General features: G+C 43.1%; 1 long non-coding RNA gene across 1 annotated transcript in view; it reads right to left on the bottom strand.

The window, feature by feature from the left end:
- Positions 1 to 1,781: 1,781 nt before the first annotated feature.
- The window catches only part of LOC138294104 (uncharacterized), a 132,808-nt gene continuing 109,551 nt past the window's right edge, over positions 1,782 to 25,038 (bottom strand). Inside the window, exon 3 of the long non-coding RNA XR_011203187.1 lies at positions 1,782 to 1,843. This is a non-coding gene — a long non-coding RNA (uncharacterized lncRNA). The remainder of the gene's footprint in view (positions 1,844 to 25,038) is intronic.

The raw sequence follows: 25,038 nt of genomic DNA, 5'->3' as shown, positions 1-25,038 counted from the left end.
CATCATGCTATTCGGAAAAAACAGTTACCATTGTAGAACACAAACACAATAATATGGTTAAAACTCACCGAGCCCCGGAGTCTCTATGCCTAGCAGGTCAAGCAGGTCATGCTTGCGGTCGATATCCAACCAGCGGTGCGTCAGCTGCTTTGTGGGCATTGGACATGGGTGGTGGGCCAAACACACTTGCGCACCCTCCCACAAAGCACTCAATGCTCTCACACAGGGTAGCCTCTGCCAGTCCTGCTGCCTGCTGCCAGCACGGAGGGGAGGTGGTGCTGCATGTAGAAAACCAGTGCTGCCACATCTACCTCACAAAAGATGGGCCTGGGCTGCACCTCTTGGCAGCACTGCCACCCACAAAGTAGACAGCTGCTCTTTACTGTCTAGGGGGCCTGGCACTGTGGCTCCCCTGTTCGCTGGTATGGCTTTGATTTGCCATGGCACTGGGTGGTGGGTTGAAGAAAAGAAACAGAGGAGAAGGAAGGAAGGAAGGATTAAGAAAAAGGAAGTATGGGGGGAAGAAATAAGAGGCAGAGAAAGTGAGAGGAAGATAAGATGTTAAAATAAATAGCAATGTGTGGGCACAGTAGCACATTATTCACTCCCACAAACACCTGTCAGCAGTGCAAGTTTTCCTCAAACACACACAGACAAGATGTACAGCAGCAGTGTAACTGTTCTTCACACAGTATATGGTGGCAGCCTCATTCCAAGCCATCATAGACACTGATTTTGCACACACACACACACACACACCAGCAATGATAGTGCCCTTCACATATTGCCACAGCATGCATGCATACACACAGTACAGCATTTGCTGCAGCAGTGATAGTGTCCCACACATACAGCTACAACACAAGCAAAAACAGCACAAGCTACCCTTAGAGACACACAAAAACATATACACGAGGTACAAATTAGGCAGCAGCTGTATAGTATTCACTCACATGCACATTCACTCGCTCACTCACACACACACACACACACACACACACATGCACACACACATGCACACACACAAACACACAGAACTGCTACATGAAGCATAACAGCAGGTCAAGATGCAAATACACACAGCCACTAGAGTACAACATACCAGGCAGTAGTGTGTCATTCAAATACATACCAAGGAAAACACACACAAGGCAGTAGCTGTGCAATATTTCATTGTCATGTTGGCTCTCATTGTACCAATGAGGCTGCTAGATTCGGGCACAGCACCCCCAGGTTGTGGGGAACTGAGTCCAATTCCACACTGTGTGACAACTGTCAACCAAACCCTTCCAGTCAGCCAGCAGTACCCCACCAGCACCTAAAAGTGGTGGTGATTTGTGGCAGCTGTGCACATGACATTCTGATTTCTCAGGGAAATTGTGGTGTAACAGATATCAGCCTTTCCTCTCAGTTACATTTGTTTCACACTTTCAAAGACAAACAGAAGCAAGAATTGGTTCAATACATTTTACTGAATCAACTGCTTTCTAGATAAAATAGCATTTTCTGCAATGATTAGGATGATAACACATAATAATAGCAATGCAGTAAAAAGGAAAGTGAAACATAAGAAAAGTCCCACCATAGCGTCAGAATGCTATGGGTTGGAATTCCTACCTACGTCACTAAGGTACTACTGCAGCACAGAAGTGTTAGCCCTAATTCACCCTTCAAGATCCCTAGAAAGACACCATCCCCCATACCTGAATATGGTAGTAGCAAAGAGGGCCGTTGGTCTTCTGAGAGTCCTCTTCCAGGTAGGAGGAAAAGACATCAAGTCTCAGCAGGCAGCTGCAGTGAAGTGACAGCATGCAGTGGCAGGTTTCTGGCTGGAACTCTCCCTCTAACATACAGGGGGCAGAGAGATGTTTTATAATAAGACAGCTGGTGATCTGAGAAAACTATCCTAATGTAAGAACACATGTTTCTCATGAAATGACAAAGATTGTTCCACTTTGTTGTCACTTTGCACTGACAGCATTACCGAGTACAGCCTTGAGCAAAGTACAGAACGAGAATGTCAGGCTAAAAAAAATGAAAACAATTTAAAAGTGTATGAGATAAAAGAAATAAAACATCACTGCAGAATAAAGCTTCTGCTCAGAAATTAAAATGAATAAAATACATTGTTATTAGGCTAAAGGTCACAAGCTGCAGGCCTATGGCTACTATAACGTGCCCATAAAAGCTCACTAAAATAACCTCACTACACCATGTCATGCACTTAGCTGGTTAAGCATAGCCTCCCTCTGCACACCAAGAGCAGCACTGGAAGAGCTGTGTTAACATCCCTTGAGCATTGTGGAGTCTTCATTGTGAATGAATATAAGCAGGCAGACAATACGACATGAGAAGGAGTGAAAGTGGAGATAGAGATATATAACAACCAGAAAAAGGAGGTTGTGGTGGAGCAATACAGTGCGCACATCACCGGTACGGCCTGAACCTATGTTCCAGTCTGAAGGCACTTATCGATCACTGTGTCCAGTTCTGCAGCTTCTAATTGAAATGCTTTGTCCATTTGGAGGCTTCATCTGGAGAATATGTCTAAGTCTAGAGTCCCTCCAAATATCTTAAATTGCCCTATCAACCTTAAATGAAGTATAAATACACTCAGGCCCTCATTACGATCTCGGCGGGATCGCTGCTGATGGTCGACAGAAGACCGCCAGCGCGCAGAACCCCCCGCTGTCCACATAAAGAGAGACAGGGCCAGAACATTGACGCCGGCTCCATTGTGGCAGTGCGGCGGGTGCAGCAGGACCCGTCGCCCATTTAACTACCCGTAATTCAGGCAGTGAAATGCGTGACAGGGTTGTGCATGGGGGCCCGAGTCACTCATTCCGCCAGCCTTTCCCTGGCGGTGTAAACCGCCAGGGATAGGCTGGTGGAATAAGGCTCGTTATCCCTATTGGATATGAAACGCCGCCATCGCCAGGCTGCCTGGTGGCGGGAGCCTGGCGGTGGCAGCGTTTCATCTGTGGCGGATTTGCCACGTTTGTTATATGGTGGTCTGGACCGCCATGCCGTTGGCGGCAATTACCGCCACGGCTGGCATTGGGGTCCAGACTGCCATGTTCCTAATGACCCCCTCAGACTGTATATTTGTGGAATGAAACCTCCTAATAAAATACAGAAAGAAAACAGATTGGTCTTTAGGTATATAGTGAGGCCAACTGACAATTATGAATGTCCCTGCATGCTTCCCATGAAGCCTAAAGAAACAGAAGAACAAGCAGAAATGACTTTTCTAACAATCCAACTTTCAATTACTCCTAACCCAAAGTCTCCAACACACAACACCACCTTCCAAATAAATGGCATCTCAAAGATCGGTGATATCACCATAGTCGTACATGAAAACATCTGGTCAACTGTAACACCATATACTGAAAACTATCAAGAAAATACACTGAAGTTGATCCAGACTTGCCAACTCACATGGTGCTACTGTGTGACACACAATATCTACTCCCGTCATGCTGTCACCTGGTTAGGAGCCAACATCACATGGTCGCAGGGAAAACAAGCTGAAAACCACTGCAAACCATGGTTTTCAGCTCGTTGTCAGAGGCTTACAACCTCCGACATTCATCAATGGGTGTGAAAACACCAGAGGACATCGGCAAAAGCCTTACCAAGCTTTTATTTCTTTTTTTAGAGGAGGGGGCTTGGGGCCGAATTGGGGGCAAAAGTCCCTCTTTGGTACTTCTCCACACTAGGCCCTGCCCCGTTCAAGGCCCGCCACTCCTCACAACTGAAGGATATTTGCTCTGAGTTGGACTGCTTCTCATGATCTCACTCTAACACTTGCCTCGTAGAAGTTTGAAATTTCAGCCCAGAATGTATCCTAAAATTTAACATAACTATTTGTAAAGCACACATTCATCCTTAGTCTTTGGGTGCACTCAATTTTGTCACTCAACTTAACGGTACTCATTTTTGCATGCACACTATGTTGAACTGTATTAAATAATACCCATGCCGTGAACTAGACAATATCTAGCTGTGCAGTGTATATCCTCTCCTATTATTCAGAGGAACTGTACTAGTAGGCATACATTTACACATTTAGCACTTAAGGGCAAAGGTCAGATTTCAAGTTATTGCCAAGGTGCTACGTAAATGACATGAGGAAACATTGCTTGTTCTCTCACAGATTGCATGTTACAATAGCTGGACACAAGACACACCTTCTGTCATGTATTAGTCAAAATGCAGAATACGATAAGTAAACCTAGAATGTATCTGCTAAGAATGCTGCAATCACCAGTGACTTTTGAGAGACAATGCGTTCCTTTGGGGGCCACTAATCAAGTTTCTGGATTGAAGGACCTTTTCTGCACATATTTAGCAGATATGTCCAAGGGTTATTATCAAATTCTGCATGTTGACAGATACCTCTCAATATGATATGTAAGCTCTGATAAAGTTCTTAGAAACCAAGGGCCAGATATAAGAAAGGTGGCGCTGTACCCAGTGCAGCACCACTTTTCTTGCTCCCCTTAGCACCCCCTAATGTCACCATGTGTGCGCCGTATCTAAGATATGGTGCACCATGGGGGTAGTTAGGGAACTAACGTCAAAGTTTTTGACGCTGGTTCAGAGCTTTGCAGGATTAGAGTCAAACATTTTGACGCTAATCCTGTAAAGTTCATTGAGGCCCAATATGAATAATGGTCTGTCTCCTTTTAACGCCTGCTCTGAGCAGGCGTTAAACGTGCTGAAACAAATGATGCAAAGAAATCTCATAGATTTCTTTTCGTCATTTTTTCAGCCCTCCTAACGGGGGAATGACCCGTTTCCATACATTATGAATGGCGCATGCAGGAAGTAGCTCAAAGGGTTACAAAGTGGCACAAATCCTGCATTGCGCCACTTTGTAAATCTGGTGCAGCGTTTTTGGCCATCTAACGCCATATTAGCTTAAAAAAATGATGCTAATCTGTCATTAGATGGCGCAACGGGCTCTTAAATCTGCCCCTAAATGTTGTAGAATAAAACACCAGTTGACAAGAAGGAACACACTTTTAATGCAGTTTGGCCTTTATAAAGGAGTAAACTGGAGATTATGAGCATTAAACTATTATTTGGAAAGATTCTGAAATTTGTTACAAAGGAAGGGTTCTCATGCATTTGAACACTACAATTGGCGGGAAATAAAATGGTCTTATCAATTGTACTGCTTTGGTGTGCTGCTTTATAGCTGTAACAAGTTTGAATAATTTCATTCCAGTGATTGGATAGTTTAGGTAGCCAAATATTAACAAGTGAACTGAGTTACAAATAACTGGTGTGTGCATTGTATTTTCCTAGGTTTCCAATTTTTTTTTGTGAGAAAGATGAATGCATTGTCAAACGCAGTAGTCCTTTCATATTGATTGTGATTCTGTGTATCAAGTATTTAAGCCTTATTATGTTGATCATAAAATAGTTCTTGTCAATGCAAAAGGCCATGTTAGAGCTACTGTGGTTTTCCATGTCGGGACTCACGGTCATGCAATTTGTCACTAGGTGCCTAACACGCAATGTAAGTAGATTAGATTTATGGGGTTAGTTCTGCACTGTGATACATTTTTAAGGTAGGTTATTTAGTTGTCCACCCTCCCCCATTTAGTAGGGATAGTATTTTCTATTGTGTTCTGAATGGTAAACAGTCTTGCCAACCGATTATTGGATATATATACTACTAAGTTTATTTGTAGTATTTAGCTGTGTGTGCATTATGAAAATATAATCTTATTTCCTGTTGCTTTAAAGTTATTATTCAATTGCATCTGTATATTTCAACATGTGCTGAGACATTGCATCATCAAGTATGGATTTAGTTCTCATCTTAATTTGAAGTGTCCTTTATCCTCCATATCCTTGCTAATCTGCATGCCTCTAATAGACCTAGAAACCGTTTTATTTGAGGTTATACATTTGCAACTTTCCTGTATCTCATAATAAAGAGTAGCCTTGCTTTCAGTATTGGCAACCAGAAGCATGATTCTAGGAAATGTATGAAGTTAGCTGTGTGTTCATGTATTATATCTTCATTTCAAGGATGTGTTGTATTTTCTCTGTGAGAACATTTTGCCCCCTGCTCATTAGATAGGTTTCACTGAAAGTCACACGTTTCTATCACATGTTTACACCCCATAAGCCCTTACTAAGGAAAACTGTGTGAAAACCATTCAACCTTGCATGCATTTTAGCATTTCATGCTCCAGCTGGTCATTTTTGGCATGAGCTCTGATCGGTTGAACTGACAAATATCACTTGATTATTTGCTGTACTCCTGCTATTTTTGCATAAAACACATTTTAGGCTTTGGGCTTTCAGACATGTTATGTTTTATTTTACCAGATGGTACATTGGCCCTGAAATTTACTCAGTAGATAGTAGAATGGAGAGTGTGGGACCAAACTCCACACGATGACACGTGGTGTCAAAGGTAATGGAGAAAGTTTTCAGGAGGAGCTGGGGTAGAGAATGGCCCATCACTGGACCTGGTGAACTGGCTAAAAGTGTGAGCATGACTGAACCACAATTTAGGTCTAACTGCACCTAAAATTTATTTGTACACTTGCTTCCTTTGCATAGACTGTATTGTTTTATGGCTGTAAGGGACAGATGTAGGAAAGTCAGTACAACAAGATATATTAAAGAGATTGAAATTGAGAGGTTATTCTGATACAACATTGGAAGTAGCTAAAAGAAAAGTGAAGTCATGTTCTAGAGATTCCCTTTGATTGTACAAGCTAAGAAAAGGAAATAGGGTAAGATAGGAGTAGGTACTCATAGATTTATAATGGCATATAACACTGCACATATGCAAATTAGGAGGATATTGCAAAAGCACTGTCATGCATTGAAAAGTGATCCTATCATAGGTGCACAAATATCTAATAAGCCTCAGGTGACATATAGGAGGAGTAAATCTATGAGAGAAGTATTGGTAAAGAGTGACATCAGAAAATAAGGAAGTGATAATACGTGGTTGAAACAACAGGATGGGTTTACAAATGTTTTAAATGTAAAGCATGTAAAAATGGTGAGAGTATTAAATTGTTGATGGTAGGACACAAAAAAGTACATAAGATTAGGGGACGTTACACATGGAAAAGTGATTTTGTAATATGTACTTTAAAGTGTAGTGTTATGTGTGGGTTCTTGGTGCGTTCTTCAGAACGCAAGCGTCTAAGCATTCTGGAGATGAAAGTTGAATCTTGTTTCTCCAGAGTGGCTGGACGCTAGGTCGCGCTAACAAATAAAGTTGTGTTTTTTAACTTACGTTTGCTATGGACCATACAGCTTCTGTTCACATCAGTTTGGCGACGAGGGTTTGGCACAACCTAGGTCAGCCCTAGATCCAGTTCCTGCCGCTTGTCGTCGTGGATCCTGTTTTTGCCACCTGTTACGGTTCCTGCTGCCAGTGGCGGTGATCTACACTGGTTTACAGCCGGTCGCTCAGGCCAGCAAAGCGTTTATTTCCTGGTTGACCCTGCAGCGTGTGCTTCTCTCCGGCAGTAATGGACGCTTTGAGAGCCGGCGGAGCAACCTGGTGACACCGACGCTTCATTTCCTGGTTGCCCCCGCAGCATGTGCTTACCTCTGGCAGTAACGGGCGCCTTGGGAGCCGGCGGAGCAACCTGGTGACACCGGCACTTCTAGTGTGGGAAGTGGATTTTGGGGATGGCACCCCGGAAGTATTACTGCCTTTGGCTGACCACACCTCCAGGTCGACCACAACAACGGTTTCATTGGAGGAGGTGGTTGACCACAACAACGTGTTTCATTGGAGGAGGTGGATTTTGGAGGCGGTCATAGGAGCAGTGAAGTGGAGCTTATTTTGCTGCTGAGAGTGTATCGGTTTTTAGAGACAAGCTCGCACTTTGAGCGTGCTGGTAAAGAAGTGGTGTGCCTCAACTCTAAAAAGGAAAAAAAAAAGACAGATACTGTGAGAGTTTTGTACTGTACTCAGACAATGTGCATGTAATTGCCGTATTGTGAGAAGTGTATTGGTTTAAAGAGGCATACTGGCAGTTTGAAGGTGCTGACGAAGAAATGTTGTGCATCAACATTTAAGAGCAAATAGACACTGTGAGAGTTTTGTATTGTACTACAGTTTCACTGTTCACCGTATTGCATTGTTCATTTTGTTTTTTTTTTAGTACTAGTTGGAGTATTGTTGTGATGGCTAATCACTCCAATATCTCTCCACCCCCTTTATTTCTACCAATTCCAGGCATGCCAATTCTTCCTTGGGAGGATTGGATGGAAATGCTTGAGAATTATATTGTTGCCTTGGATGGTCAGGGTTATTCACCTCAAAGGAAAAAAAGCTATCCTTTTAAGTACTTTGGGGTGTGAGGGCCAGAGAATTTTTAAATATCTTCCCCCTTATATGGGGCCCAATGGTCAACCTATGTATGATGTTTATAAAGAAGCGATTAAAATGTTGGAGAATAGGTTCGCCAAAGAGACTAATTTAGTATAAGCTAGGTATACATTTTATACTCAACCCCAAGATCATCATGAGTCTATTTATGATTTTGTGTCGCAGTTGAGGAAATTGTCTGTTAAGTGCAGGTTCGGGACCATGACGGATGAACTGATATGGGATCAACTCATTGTGCAGTGCCGTGATAAAAAGATTCAGGAGAGGTTATGGGCGGCGAAGAATCCCACTCTCCAAGAAGCAATTGACTTGGCAAAAGTGATGAAGGAATCGAGACGCTGTATTAAGGAATTGGAAAGGAAAGAGAAAACTGTGGAAGTTATGGCTTTATCAAATGATTCTACAATATTACAGCCAGAAACTGGAACTGCACCAAAGAAAGGCGGGTTTGTCAGTAGTAAGGGGAGAGAGTGCTTTAGGTGTGGTAGTACTTCGCACTTAGGGGACTCCAAGAAATGTTTTGCTGTCAATAAGGAGTGTCTTAAGTGTGGTCGCAGAGGGCATTATGCCCGTGTGTGCAGAGAAAATAACCGTTGTACTAAAGAATCTAGATCAAGCATAAATTTAGTTGAGGAATGCTGTGAATCTCCTTGTGAGGACAGGGTACTTGTAGTTGAAAATGATGCAACCATGAGAGTGAGGGGGAGTGATCGTCGATGCTCTAGGCCTTCAGCTCCTTTCTTTATTGGGGAACCTCATGGTGGACTCTGGTTCATTGTACACCATGATCCCTGCGAGCCTTTTTAAATGTCATTGGGGAAGGGAGAGTTGTTACCAAAAGAAATATCCCCGGGTGGGTACCAAGGGGTTGAAATTCATTTGTTGGGTTATATGTTGAAGGAAATTCAGTTTGGAGAAAGGAAAGTTATTGGAAAAATCTATGTGTCTGTTGAGGGCCCACGTACACTGGTTTGGATGCATCAATATGATCTCAACATCGTCATTAGTCCCAGAGCGCCCAATCAAGTTTTGTTGGTGGATAACATACATTTGGAAGACATCTTGGAGGGAGCTGGGGACGTATTTAAGAAAGAATTAGGATGTTTGAAAGGTTATGTGCATAAGATAGTGTTGAGAGAGAATGCCCACCCTATCCAGCATAAAGTTCGCAAGATACCATTTGTGGTAAGGGAGGAAGTCAAGAAAGTGATTAACAACATGTTGGTGGAGGGTACCATTGAACCCATTGAAGTTTCTCCATGGATTTCTCCGGTTGTTATTATGCAGAAATCTGATGGGAAGGTGAGGTTGTGTGTAGACTTGAGGTCTGTAAATCAGAACATTGTGGTTGGTACCTACCCTTTGCCAAATATAAATCAGTTGTTATCTGCGGTCAAAAATGGTAGGTTTTTCTCGAAATTAGATTTGAGGAGTGCTTATCATTAGATTAGACTTAATCCAGAGCCCAAGCATATCACAGCATTTGTCACTCCGGAAGGTAGTTTCCAATTTACTTGTATGCCTTTTGGTCTGGCATCCGCAGCGAGTGTGTATCAGCGATTGATGGGCTAGATGTTTGGTGGTGTGAAGGATGTATTATTTTTTCAAGATGGTATACTTGTGATGGGTGAAACAGTTGATGAACATAATGTCACGCTCAGGAAAGTACTCAAGATCATTGGAGAATCTGGTCTAAGTTTGAATAAGGAGAAATGTATTTTCTTGGTTGAGGAAATTGACTACCTAGGGCAGTGGTTCCCAAACATTTTCGACCCACGGCTCCCTTGATCTATTGGCCACTGGCTGCGGCTCCCCATTATGTTACTTTTTGTTGGCGGGTGGGGGATGTAAGCCTGGCCTAGGGAGTACATCCATTTTTCTCCCTGAAAAGAATTGGGATGACGCCAGTGAAGGTATTGTAATTCTATATATAACTGTAAAAAATAAAAATTTAACAGTTGTTTAATTACAGCATGCATAGGGTTTTTTAGTAAGGGGAAAATATTGGTTGACGTAACCCTAGTAAAATGGGCAGGTCTCATTTTTATGTAGTTATAACATAACTGTTTAAATATTGTGAAATGTAGAATCCCTTTAGTTGTGTTTAACCACCAGAGGGCGCTCAAGGACAAAATTAAAAAAGAGCTGCTACAACTGAGTAGTTTTATTTTGTACGAACTGGCCCAAGGGCTATAAATAGCTCAGTGGTTCCCAAACTGTGTGCGGCGCCCCTGGCTAGTTTTGATGGCGCACCAGCGAGCCGCGGCGCACAGATTGGGAACCACTGACCTAGGGTATTCTATTACTAAAGGGAGCATTAAACCAAAGAAAAGTCTTTTAGAGGCCATCAAATTTGCACCTGCACCAGCTGACAAAGATCAATTGAGGTCCTTTTTAGGACTGGTGGAGTACTACTCCAAGTTCGTGGATAAATTTGCAAGCAAGACTGAGGATTTAAGGAAATTGTTGAGGAAGGGGAGTAAGTTTTGTTGGTCTGATGAGCAGGTGAGTTGCTTTGACCGAATTAAGGATGAGATTTGTGATGCAGGTATTTTGACAGCTTTTGACATTAAGTTACGCTCTATCTTGACTGTAGATACCAGTGGTACTGGTTTAGGAGCAGTATTATCACAAGTACATGGAAATCAAGAGAAGACAGTTGCGTTTGCTTATCGTACGTTGACACAGACGTATCGCGTTGAGTATGTTCAGGGTTGGAAAAATGTTCAGGCTGATTGTCTGTCCAAGTTGTCCCTTGACTGGGAAAAGGTAGACTCTAAGTCGGTAAAGTCCTGTGATACGGATGATGCTGTGGCTTCTATCTGTGATGTTGTTGAATGGGGTTTAAGTACATTTACACTGGAGGAATGGAAGAATGAGATGGCAGCCGATGATTGTCTTAGATGCGTTTTTAAACTAGTCTCTTTAGGGACTCGAAGAGAGAGTATTCTTCCGTTGTCTGTTAGACCTTTTTTGGACATGTTGGATGAACTGTCATGTTGTGGGGACAGCGTATTGATGCAGGGGGAATGTTTTGTTCCACCGGTTGGGTTGAGGTTTAAATTATTTTCCTTAGCTCATGAGGGTCATTTGGGTCAAGGAATGACGAGTAGGAGACTGAAAGAATATTTTTGATGGCCAGGGTTAGATGGACAGGTTAAGTGTTGGGTGAAACAGTGTAGACAATGCAAAGAGGGTGAGAAGAGGTTGAAAGTAGGAGTGGGCAGGGTGGAAGGACATATTGAAGATCCTGGAAAACCTTGGCACACATTTTGTTTAGATTTCATTGGTCCACTATTGGAGCTTCCGGTTCAAATGCGTTTCGCAGTAGTGGTAGTAATTGTACACTCAAGATGGTTAGTGGTTAGGTTTGTACGTATGTCACCACGACCTCAAATATAAAAGTTTTAGAGGATATTTTCATGGAGGAAGGTATCCCCATGTTTCTTATCACAGACAATGGCACTCAATTAACTTCGAATGAGATGTGTTTATTTTTGAAGAATTGTGGAGTGCGACACACCAGGACGTCCCTATATTATCCACAGGGTAATGGAATTGTTGACAGAATCAACAGATTAATCAAGGGAACAGTACAACTAGCTTTGGCTAATCATTGTTGTGTGCAGAAAATGATAATTGATGTAGTACGAGCCTATCGTTCCACGATTCATAGTGCTACTGGTAGGTCTCCTTTCCGAGTGATGAGAGGGCGATCAATGGGGTCGAAATTGATTCCCTCTTGGCTTCAAGAGTGGGTTGCATCTGGTGGAGACAAGACGGGTGTGCTCTCTCAGCACAAGCATGGATTGGTGGTGGGAGACTGGGTCAAGGTCAAGTCAGGTAGAGTAAGGGGGGGTGTTTCAAAATTTAGAGGCCCTTTTCGTGTGAAGAAGGTGGGAAAATTTCAAGTTGAGATTGAAGGAGGAGAGAAGTGGAATGTGAGGAATGTGCCCTTGTATCAGAGGGGTGGAGAGTGTGCTTCAAGTCAGGTGGAGGATGAATGTTCTAGCTCCGTCTTCTGGGGTGATGAAGGAGCATCTACTTTTGGTGTAAGTCATGGTACCGGTCCTGAAGCTGGAGAGTGTGAGTCACAAGGTACTAGAGCAACTCAAGAGAGAGGGAATTCTCAAACAAAGGTAGTTATTCGTGAACAATCGATGAGGACTCGCAAGTGTCCTAGTTATTTGAAGGACTATATTATGAAATAACAACGACTCGCAAGTGTTCTAATTATTTGAAGGACTATATTATGAAGTAACAACTTGTTTGCTATAGTTGTTCTCTGTTTTAAGTTATTTATTTTCTTTATTACAATATTGTTATTTTAGCATTTTCTATTAGTTGCTTAATGTGAAGGCAAAAGGATATGTAATGTGTGGGTTCTTGGTGCGTTCTTCAGAACGCAAGCGTCTAAGCATTCTGTAGACGACAGTTGAATCTTGTTTCTCCGGAGTGGCTGGACGCTAGGTCGCGCTAACAAATAAAGTTGTGTTTTTTAACTTACCTTTGCTGTGAACCATACAGCTTCTGTTCACATCATGTAGCTGTCCCAAAATGTATGTAGGGAGTACCAAATTACAGGTATATAAATGGATTTTACAGCATTTGAGAGCTATTCAAAACAGGGATGAAATGTATCCTGTTGCTCGCCATATTCATGAAAGACATGATGGAAAGCTAGATGAAATAAAATATAGTGTGATTGATGGAATAGCTAAAGATATCAGAGGTGGAAATAGAGAGATGAAACTGAGAACTTTGGAAGTGAGGTACATAATTATGTTGGATACCAAAGGGCCTAATAGATTAAATAGTAGTGAGGAAATGTATATACATTTGCAATGATATTTAGATGATTACAAGCACTGAGAAGGAGGCAAGCAAATTCAGTTAGAGAGTGAAGATGATAGATGTTGGTTTTCTGATACTGGATATTATGTCATTTATGTCTCTAAAATTGAACATTCATATTCAGGACGTAAGGCCTAAGATTAAGAAAAGAAAATGTATTGGGTAGCTATACGAATTGAAAGTGAGTGTGATTATTTGACGCAGTGGTGCACGTCCGATACCGGCACCACCGGCGATCAGGAGCAGAAGAGTTACGCCGTGCCAAGCGACTATATATATTTATATATATATATATATAGAAAGAGAGAGATATATACCCCATAAACAAGAAAACAAAGTGCTTGGGCTATTATTTGAAAGCAGAAATTGTAAAGTAATGTGAGTATAATATTCAAATATTCATATCTCCCAATTTAAGTGAATTATGATTTTGATTTGATCAACTAATCATGATGCAGTTAATTAAAACCTTTACATGATAATACAAACACATTACAGATATAAAAATAAACAAGTAAAAGATACCAAAACACACGAGAATAAGGCGCTCTCTACAGATGTTGTCCTTATTGGTGCCAAACATACAAGAATGAAAAGGGCCAGTGCTTGGAAAGTGCAAGAGAAGGAGGGGAAGCATTTAGGAATAATAAAAAGATCTAGTTACAAGTGTAAAAACAATTTAAAGGTACAACAGCATACGAGAGTCATCAGATCTCTTCTGTAATTGTCTTTCATGGGGCCAATCATGCCAAACTAAAAGTACCAGAATGTGGAAAGTGCCAGTGGAGGAGGGGAAGCATTTAGGAGAAGGTTCCACAGGTTGGATGTACACCAACTTTAAGTAGCTTCTCCACAATGATGAAACAGTTTACCAGGCAAGCTATTACTTGGACACTCGGACCTTGCAAGCAAAAAGGTAGGTCTTGACAGCATGTTCTTACTCTGTTAGCATTGCGTAGAACCTTTCTACATGCAATGTGCAAAAAGGGTCATATGCACACTATGTGCAAAAAACATTCTTCCGTCCTCTGACACAGTCTGCATGACAGCACACTCGTTTCTGGGGGCCATTGCAGAAGAGCATCCTTTGTTAATGGCAGGCCGAATCTTAGCACTAAGAATCTAGATTTATAAAAACCTTTAATAGTTCCAAAAAGATAGCTCTGTGGAGTTGGCGATTTATAAGTGTTGATTCATAGCCAATCATGTTTACGCTTTTGAAAGTGTTCTTTGTCTTGCACCCACAATAATAACTTTGTCTGTTTGTTCATTGCGAGTTTAAAACTTTATTATGATGTAGGTGTGCTTTCCAAAGATGTTGCACATCTGGCCCTATTAAGGCCTCACTTCTCGCATGCACTCAGCAGTTTGCTTGACTGTTGTCCTGAATTTCTTTCCAAGTTAGTGCTTTTAGTGTATTCAGAAGGCCCATTCTTATAGATGAAGGTCACTTTGCTGTACTAGCCCTTGCTCTTGTAGCCTGAGTTCTGAGCACATTTGTGCAGGTAGGTATTCTGTGAGAGGTGGAATATGAGGTAGAAGGCTTTGCTCTGAGCGTTGCTCAAAATTAGGCTTAGCTTTCCCAGAAAGGCTACTGATCTGTAGGATAGCATTGGGATCTATTTTGCTTTAATTGCTGCCAGAATTAGTTTTCAAGTTGGCGTGGGGAATTTGCTACGCAGTTTTTGAAAGGTGGTGATGAGTGAAGGAAGGCGAGGCTTTAGTGTATTTAGATGGAGCCTGGGAGAGTAGCGCTCATGGAGCCAGACCCCAAGGTATTTACAGCTAGAACTCTTTTCTACTCGATTGCCTTCGCCGGTGTCATTTACCCTTTTTTCATGGCCGTTTCTGAAGATGATTATTTTGGGTTTGTCTAAATTAACTGTCACCTGGTTAGTTGCACAATAGACGACCAGTGTGGTCAACAAGTTTTGCAGGTGAATAGGGATTAGATTCATGAGGACTATATCGTCTGCATACGGGAGTGATATCAGCGGTTGTTGTCCCAAAGTTGAGGAATGTGAATGCGCCTCATCCAGTGCTTTATTCAGATCTGAAATGGAGAGGTTGAACAATGCTCGGGCATGTACACAACTTTGTTTTAGGCCACGTCCTGTTAAAACTGGAGGTGTTAGGCCCTTATTCATGCCCAGGCTCACCATTACCAGGTTTCACAGTACAAGAACTGTAATGCTCACAGGAGATTAGCTGGGATATTCCAATGTTTGCCACAGCAAATTAATGTCAACATGGTCAAAGGCTTTCGAGAAGTCAATATGGCACGCATAGAGACGTTTCCTGCAAAGGACAACAAGATTTTAAGTGAATTACTTTTCCAGATTCCATCCACTTTGTGGTCCTCAGGGGCCAGCAATGTGGTGTTCATATAATCAATGGAACCAGTGAAGCTGAAAGTCAATCCTCAGAAGAGCTACCGAAAATACCTCAATAGCTCTTACAACCACAGACGAAGGAAGAGATTTGCTCTGTAATAGCAGACTTGATTAGTAAAGGGGTTTTGGTGTATATTGTCAGTAGCTGTGGTACCCTGGCTCTTCAAAGACACACGGCAGGGAAAGCCAACATCTACAGAGTCATCCATAACCTTCTAGCCATTAACAGTGCACTTATCCCAAGTTTTTCTGTGGTCTCTAACCCTACCACCATATTTTCTTGCATCCCTGCAAATGCTCAGTTGTTTATGGTTGTTGATACCTGTTCCAAATTCTTCTCTATTCACATGCACACGGAGAGTCACTATTGCTTTCTGTTCACGTTCCTAGGATTCCAACTTTCAAGGACCTGACTTCCTCAAGGATTTTCAGAATCCCCCAATCTTTACCTAAGCCCTGAGGATGGATCTAGACATGTTGCCCCCTCCCACAATTGTATTTTCAACATGTTGACAATTTGCTTTTGCCATCTTTCAGAAAACATACCCCTGATCACTTGTGCTGCATTTTCATGCATTTGGGAAAATTAAGCAGGTGCTGGCTTATAAACCTTCTTTAGGATGCCATGATTATGCCAAACCTTTTACTTTGTATCATCATGAATATAATGAATTTGCACTTGGAGGGTTGGTACAAAGCAATGGGAAACAGAACAACCCCACAGTTTATTGTTCTTCAATCCTGAAACCGGTCGCGGCTGAGCTCTCACCATATTTACAGTCTGTGAGGGCTGCTAAAAATCTTGTTGTAGCATCTGAAACCATTGTGTTGAGTTCTCCTTTAACAGTTTCTGTAAAAGTGAACCCTATGATTGTACCCTGGCAACTGCTAATGCAACCAATCGTATCATATTTATATAATCTTTAATCCATTCATAGAATACACTTAAAAATCACAAAAGGCAAAAAGACTTAAATACAATACAACTTTTTTCTTAAGAATTACAGAAATAAGGCAATACGTTTATAATTAAAACAATAAATATTCATTATAATACAAAAATATAAAAGAATAAACCAATTTACTGCAAGAAACGATCCAAAAAACCTCATCAGACGATAGCAGACATTCACTGTAGATTAATTTGACAATAAGTAAAATTTCTTCATGTGTTACAATAAAGTGCTTTGAAATGACAGGATTGTTACATTTCCGCAGGAGATTTAAAAGTCCTAGTGAAGAAAATAAAACATGATTCAAATCCTGTTTTGCATCTCCACAGTATTAACAACCTGGATGATGGGATAAACCTTCCTTTTTAATCTACACATTTTCACCAACCGTGTTTGGTTAAACCTAAATTTATTAAAAAGTCTTTGCATAAGAACACATAAAAGGCATCTCATCGTATCATACGAACATACAGCTCAAATGGAGTCTTTTTATCTGTAAACCATTTTAAAGCTTCTAGTTTTAGCAATCATTTCAAGCAAAACTTTAATGTACAGGTCAGGTGAGAAAGCATCTCCTCACCATTCAAAGACATCTGATTTGAGGTATGATTGTAAATGATCCCAGGTGTATCGATCCCTTTACTATCCTTTGAAAGTTCCTATAAAATAACTTTCTTTATTGTAATTTCTGGCCTGCTAAACATTTTAAAAAAGTAATAAATGACCAGGCAGTAAGCTCAGAAATGTATTCCAGTAAAACCCACCTCGAGACAAATCATTTCAGTCGAGCTGGAAGAACTAACACAAAGGATGGATTCAGTGTTGACCAAAATTTTAAACGAGGAAATTGTCCTTGCCTCTCTACCATACAAATCTACAGGGGTAACATTAGCTATATACACCTTAAAAGTGATTGGGCATCTCTCCCGCCCTGAGGCCAATTCCTGTAGTCTTCAATTTAGAAAATTGTGATGTATCTTGAGGTACCCATGACAAGTTGTTGGAGATGGTGACTCTTAAGTATGTATTTCTTTTACTATCTCTAGGTTTCTCCTATTAACAAAAAAAGACATGAGAGACTTAGAACCCCAGGGTGTCTTCCATTGACAGAAAGATGATTATCTGTAAGTGCAAACGAGGGTAAAAAATGAGTTGCTTCTGTAAACCAATAGGAGTGAGTGGCATTGATACCAAATCATCCACATACAACAGACAAATAAAGACAAAACAGCAGAGGGACGAATATAAAACCTGCTTGGCGCCATAGCTTAATGGAATTTTATCAGAATATTTGTTACCAGGGCCTAAGAGTACTTTTAACCAATTGTCAGCATGAAGGGATATCAGTGAAAGTAACTGCTCATACGAAATACCCAGTTTCACAAGTTTAAGCCAAAGTGTTATTCGATCTACAGAGTCGAAAGCACTACTAAAATCAACAAAAGCCACATATATCTTCATTTTTCACTACTTAACACACTTTTCACTAAGCATGTATAGGCACACGATGTTGTCTATTGTGGAACAAGCTTTCCAAAAGCCTTATCGTTCGATAGGCAGTAACTGAGCACCCTCCAACCCAGAAACTAAATGATTTAATAAGCATTTGGAAAAGATCTTTCCAATAAAATCTAATGGTGCAATTGGACGATCATTTTTTGAAGAGTACAATCCCTTTTGTATAATAGAGGATGATACTACTACCTTGCCAAGACTTGGGGTTTATACCGGCCTTCAAACAGCGGCTTCAACATACCGGCCCATAAATGAGGATCAGCTTTAATCAGTCATGCTGGTATACCACCCTGCCCCTGTGCACAACTATAATGTATTCTAAAATAACATGAACAATTTCATCCCACAGAAAATTCAAGAGAGCCGGAACCTCTATTAGAAAGTAACTGTCTCTGATCAGGAAGATCAGAAGAAGTTGACACATACAACATACTAAATGCCAAGTGTCTTTGTCTACTGGAATTGTGGTTTTGTTTGCATCCCCACCTAAACTTGTTGCTATTATGAACCAAAATGTATGCATATTGCAAGACGTAAGAGCAGACTGAAGATCAAACCAGAGCTTTGCCTCTCAATTATCTTTAATGATTTTCTATTCTAACTTGGAATATTTAGAAACTCTTAATATATGGGAATTATTCAACAGCTTCAGAACCGCTATGGGAGCTTTTAATATTGTTCCAAATGTACCCCAAAATAAGTGCATAATAGCTTTAAAAATAGTAACATTCAACCAATTCATAAGAATATCATTCACCATGTACTTCCAAACGTAAACATGGTTTGAGTGCGATCTTAGCATCCTACCTTTTAATTGGATGAAGATCAAGTGTAACATACAGCTGTGAACGATCACCCCGTGAGTAAGGACGTATTTCTCAATTGGCAATACCATTAATGCTCCATTATTGTATAAAAATATTATCACTCAAAAAACGCTGCAGACCTCTCTGCCGAGTAAAGTTGTGAATAAGTATTTGATCAAACCGTCCTTTTATCACAGCCTAATTCAACTCCAGAGCCCACGGTAATAAAGTAGAGGAGCAAACACAACACTTCTTGTTAAAGAAAAAGGGAGATGAAAGCCCCTTCAGGACATTTAATTCTGATAATTCCATTGTCCTATACCTTAAAGCCGTTTTTCCTGCAATTAGATCTCCAGTCACATTTAAAATTGATTTTGGATACAAAGTCAATAGACTTGAAATAGTCCTTTGAAGATTAGATAATGAAGAAATAAAATGAATAGTGGCTCAATATAGACATTACAAAATAGGAATTCATGCAGTGAAACATCTCATCCAATATAGGAACAATGTATAACTATAGCGCACAGTAAAGTGACTAGCAATTGGGAATTTTTCCAAACAAAAGAGGATCTCAATAATATAGCTATTCCACTAATTGGACAACCTCTAATTAAGGAGTGGCAGGGGAAAAGAAAACAATGTACTCATCTAATTCAAAAACATGTATTAACCAGGTTTTCTGGAGACTAATAACTAACACATCATCAAAGTAGGAACCAAAATTAGACAATAGCAAAAATGCCTGAAACCCATCCACATTCCAACTGCATAATTTCCCTAAGAACTAGGGAGAGCAATTGCTGTTCAGCCATGTGGGGAGCCAGGAGCTGTTAGTATCATTCATCAGTATGTTATCATCATTAGACTCATACATCACATTCTCCTTTAGTTGCTTATGGCTATTAAGTTTAACAACTGTTAAATTGGCCACAAGGGACTGTTAGCGCGTCAGACCTTAATAAGTAAACACACAGGGACGCGAATACATAGATGAACCTTTTGACTTCAATTAAGATGTTCCCACCATAACTCCAGTACATGCAGATCAATAATCAATAATTAACCAATATCATCAATGATCATTGATAAGTAATAGCATTAATAATCAATGGAGTCAGTAATTGTCATACTCCATGACTTCTCAGTCACGAATGGCCACACCTTTAGTAACAGTTAGAATATTTATTTCCCTATATTAACAATGCTAATGTCACATAAATTAATCTAAAAATAAAATGATAAACATACAGAAACAACACTGGCCGTCCAAACCTGCGAAAGAAATGCAATCTAATCAATGCTTGAACTATTACACATTCTAAGGTTACAGTACAAATTAATAATAAGAACAATTGCACAAACAATATCACATACATTTAGATTCAGCAAACAAAAGCATCAAACGTTAGTCCCTATTAGCAGAGTAAGAATCCTTAACTAGTACCAGATTAGCATCAGCATGTTCGGCTTTATGCAAACAATTTACTAAACACAAACGTGGAAAACATCTAACTATGGCTCTATCAAAACAGTGCGGTTGATACCTAGAAAGATAAAGCAAATAGGCATAACAAACACTTGGGTACAATAATACCTCTCCTCAATTGGATCGGCAAGCTAAAATAGTCTTCGTAATCCGGACATCAGTTCAGTCAGCAAGGCATCAGGATTCAGCATCAAAGTTCAGAAAACACAAAGGCGGTCATTCCAACCTCGGCGGTAAAAGCCACTTACCGCCAGTCAGAAGACCGCCATAACACCGCCGCGGTCGCGGTAAACCGCCACGGTCATTCTGACCCACAACAGGCAAACCGCCAAAATACCGACATCCACAAAAGTCCGCCACACCAAAGGTCAGCGATAAACTGGCGATGACCAAACCTCCACCGTCACGCCAACAGAAATATGCCCATGCCATTACGACCGACGAATCCACGTGGCGGTCTTTCAACCGCAGTATTCTATTGGCGGTACACACCGCCGCGGTCGAAATACACATACTCGTACAAAACACAACCACATTGGACTATTCGAAATACACACACCTGATACACATACACACACCCAATACAATATAAAACACACACCCACATCACCCACAAACCCCTACGACCAGAAATTCTGAGAGAAAGTGAGAGAGAGACACCACAGTCAACTACCAAGCATCCACAGGCACACAATACCAATACCCACAGAACTTACACGCACCTCACACAACACACCACTAAATATCACCCCACCTATGACTACACACTCCACCCCACACATCATCCACACCACCCCATGGCACCTCAAAGACACCCCAGGTTCTCAGATGCTGAGCTCAGGGTCATGGTGGAGGAAATCGTACGAGTAGAGCCCCAGCTGTTCGGGACACAGGTGCAGCACACCACCATTGCCAGGAAGATGGAGCTATGGAGCAGAATAGTGGACAGGGTCAACGCTGTGGAACAGCACCCAAGAAATAGGGACAACATCAGGAAGCGGTGGAACGAGCTACGGGGGAAGGTGCGTTCCATGGTATCAAGGCACAACATCGCGGTACAGCGGACTGGCGGCGGACCCCCACCTCCTCCCCCAGATTTTACAACATGGGAGGAGCAAGTCTTGAACATCCTGCATCCTGAGGGCCTCGCAGGAGTCGGTGGAGGAATGGACTCTGGTAAGTCTCATCTTCACTACTTCATCCCCCCCACCCCACCTGCATGCCAACTCATACCCCCACCCTCACCCTTACCCCATCACAACTACCTCTTGCAAATGTCTCACCATCACAACCCACCCATCCCAAAACTTAGCCCTGCATGCGGCCCCAAAGCATGGACACCCATCCCCAAGGCATGCCCAATGCACATACCCATCACCCCCCCCAAAAATACCGTCACAACAGCCCCCACAAAGGAATGCCAGCACTGGGGTACACGGGCACCCACCCATTGCACGCCATTGGCACACACAGAAGCAATAACCATACTTTTATACCCCTGCAGGACCCGAACGCCAGGTCACCACGCAGGAGGGTCCACTAATGTCCCCTCCACCCCCAGAAGAGGCCCACAGTGATGACAGCAGCTCTGTCTCCCTGGATCTAGATGACCAGCCCAGTCCATCGGGGACCTCGGGACAGTCGGTTCCCCTCAGACAGGCACAGGCCACAGCAGACCTTCCCCCCTCTGGGAACACCAGCACAGCACCCACCCAGTGGGCCCATACCTCTGTCCCCAGGACACGTCAATCAGCAGTGTGTCCATCACTACAGGGAACCCAGGCTAACCCACCACCCCAACAACAACAGGGACCTGGGGGCAGTGGTAGTGGGCACACGGTCCAGGGGACGGAGGCCCACGGAAACAGGGGAACTGGGAGGGCAGCTGTGCGACAGGGGGGGGACAGGCCAAGGGAACCCACTCTCCACCAGGCCCTCTACTCCATCATAGGAGCATACCACCGCTCCCAGGAGACGATGGCGACGGTCCTGGCCAGGTTTCAGGAAATCCAGCTTCTGCAGGAACAACAGTATATGGGGTTCAGGGAGGAACTGAGAAACATCAGTACCGCCAGGGGTACCATCGTAGTGGCCCTGAATGAGTTAATCTCCACATTGCGGACCACTGTGGCACCTCAAAGGGCCCCTGACACTAGCATGGACCAAGAACAGGCTACCACCTCCGCCGGCGCTAGTGGACAGGAGGCCCCGACAGAAGACCAACAGGCCACCAGAACCCCACCTCCTGCAGAAGGAGAACCACCCCGCAAGCGGGCCCTGAGATCCAGGAAGAAGACAGAGTAACATGTCAAGACCCCCGCCAGCAAAGGATACCGCCCTGATTGTCATCCCACTGTCCCACATTGTCACCCTGTCCAACCTTAAACTGCCCCTGCTCCACTTCCCACAGGCATTTGGACAATGCACCTGTGAACCTGATAGTCTGGACTCTGCCATGGACAATCCTCCACCATCACCCCTCACCGATTTGCAACCACCCATCCAAATTAGAGCACTTGAATAAACACACTTATTGCACATAAACAATCTGGAGTCTGTCTGTGATTTTAACAAATGTATTAGACATGATAGTGCCAAAATTGTTATTCACATTGTGATGCCAACAAACCGCTGTCACACAGCTGTAGTCCATGGGGAAACAAAGCAGATGTCACGCAGTGGGGCCTACAGCTCTGAAAACGGAAGGGAAAGTCACAACACAGTTACCATACACTAGGGGAAAAAGTCAGACAGTAGAGAGGTAGGAGTTTTTAAGTAAATGTAATATGCCGGTGTGTACTCTTACCTGTGTGTCACTGAAAATATTGCTCTATTACTGTGTTCCTGTTGTCTATGTCGTCCTCTCCGGCTTCCTCTTCTTCACTCTCCACAGGCTCCACAGCTGCTACAACACCACCATCTGGACCATCCTCCTGCAGAAAAGGCACCTGGCGGCGCAAAGCCAGGTTGTGAAGCATACAGCAGGCCACGATGATCTGGCACACCTTCTTTGGTGAGTACATTAGGGATCCACCTGTCATATGGAGGCACCTGAACCTGGCCTTCAGGAGGCCAAAGGTTCGCTCGATCACCCTCCTAGTCCGCCCATGGGCCTCATTGTAGCGTTCCTCTGCCTTGGTCCTGGGATTCCTCACTGGGGTCAGTAGCCAGGACAGGTTGGGGTAACCAGAGTCCCCTAATAGCCACACCCGGTGCCTCTGGAGTTGACCCATCACATACGGGATGCTGCTATTCCGCAGGATGTAGGCGTCATGCACTGACCCAGGGAACTTGGCATTAACATGGGAGATGTACTGGTCAGCCAAACGGACCATCTGTACATTCATCGAATGATAACTTTTCCTGTTCCTGTACACCTGTTCACTCCTGCTGGGGGGTACCAAAGCCACATGTGTCCCATCAATGGCACCTATGATGTTGGGGATATGTCCAAGGGCATAGAAATCACCCTTCACTGTAGGCAAATCCCCCACCTCAGTGAAAATGATGTAGCTCCTCATGTGTTTCAGCAGGGCAGACAACACTATGGACAACACCTTGGAAAACATAGGTTGAGACATCCCTGATGATATGGCCACTGTTGTTTGAAATGACCCACTTGCTAAGAAATGGAGTACTGACAGCACCTGCACTAGAGGGGGGATCCCTGTGGGTTGGCGGATGGGTGACATCAGGTCTGCCTCCAGCTGGGCACACAGTTCCTGTATAGTGGCTCGGTCAAGCCTGTATGTCAGTATGACATGTCTTTCCTCCATTGTCGACAGGTCCACCAGCGGTCTGTACACGGGAAGATTCCTCCATCTCCTCGCATTGCCCAGCGGACGGTGCCTAGGAAGGACAACAGCGAGCACAAAGTCAATCAACCCACAGGTACGTTCCCACAGCTTGCACACAACACGATTCACTATGCATTGAATGGTTTGTATGAGTGTTGAGGAAAGGCCTAGGTATGTGTGACGCAGTAGAAATTAAGCCATGTGGGCCCTTGAAATGGCGGCTGCCTGACCTGTGAAGTGTGACAATGGGATGTGAGGTCAATGCGCTGGCGTGGCACACCGTGGCGGTAGGCGGTCGAAGACCGCGGCGCAAAGCCGCATTGGTTAACATAGAATCCTATGGGTTTCACGAGCCAATGACGATGTGCGCCGGCGGTCGCGGTACGCACCGCCGCGGTACGCACCGCCGCGGGCGTGACCGCCATTTTCTATCTACTTAATCACTCGATACCTGATCTTCCACAGGAGAGGACCTACACTGCAAGTGCTGCTGTGACCTCGGTCTGGAAGAGACAATGGCTGCTGCGACTGGGGAAAGGGCCCCTGCCTTCACTTCTGAAGAATTGGAGAAACTCGTGGATGGGGTCCTCCCCCAGTATGCGCTACTCTACGGTCCTCCAGGCCAACAGGTAAGTACAGTGGGACCATGCTTTGTGGGCAATGCCTGGGTTGAGTCGGGTGGATGAAAGATGGTGGAGAGGGGAGCGATTGAGGCATGCATCAGACGATAGATGAGAGCATGTGCCACATGGCAAGGGTGGGGATGGGGGGCCACTCACATAAAGCATGCAGAAGGTGATCATTTTTTTTCTCCCCCTGTACATGTCACATAGGTCAGCGCCCAC

The sequence above is a fragment of the Pleurodeles waltl genome, chromosome 4_2 (assembly GCF_031143425.1).
Source record: "Pleurodeles waltl isolate 20211129_DDA chromosome 4_2, aPleWal1.hap1.20221129, whole genome shotgun sequence".
Taxonomy (NCBI): domain Eukaryota; kingdom Metazoa; phylum Chordata; class Amphibia; order Caudata; family Salamandridae; genus Pleurodeles; species Pleurodeles waltl.
This window is presented reverse-complemented; position numbering and strand designations above follow the sequence as displayed.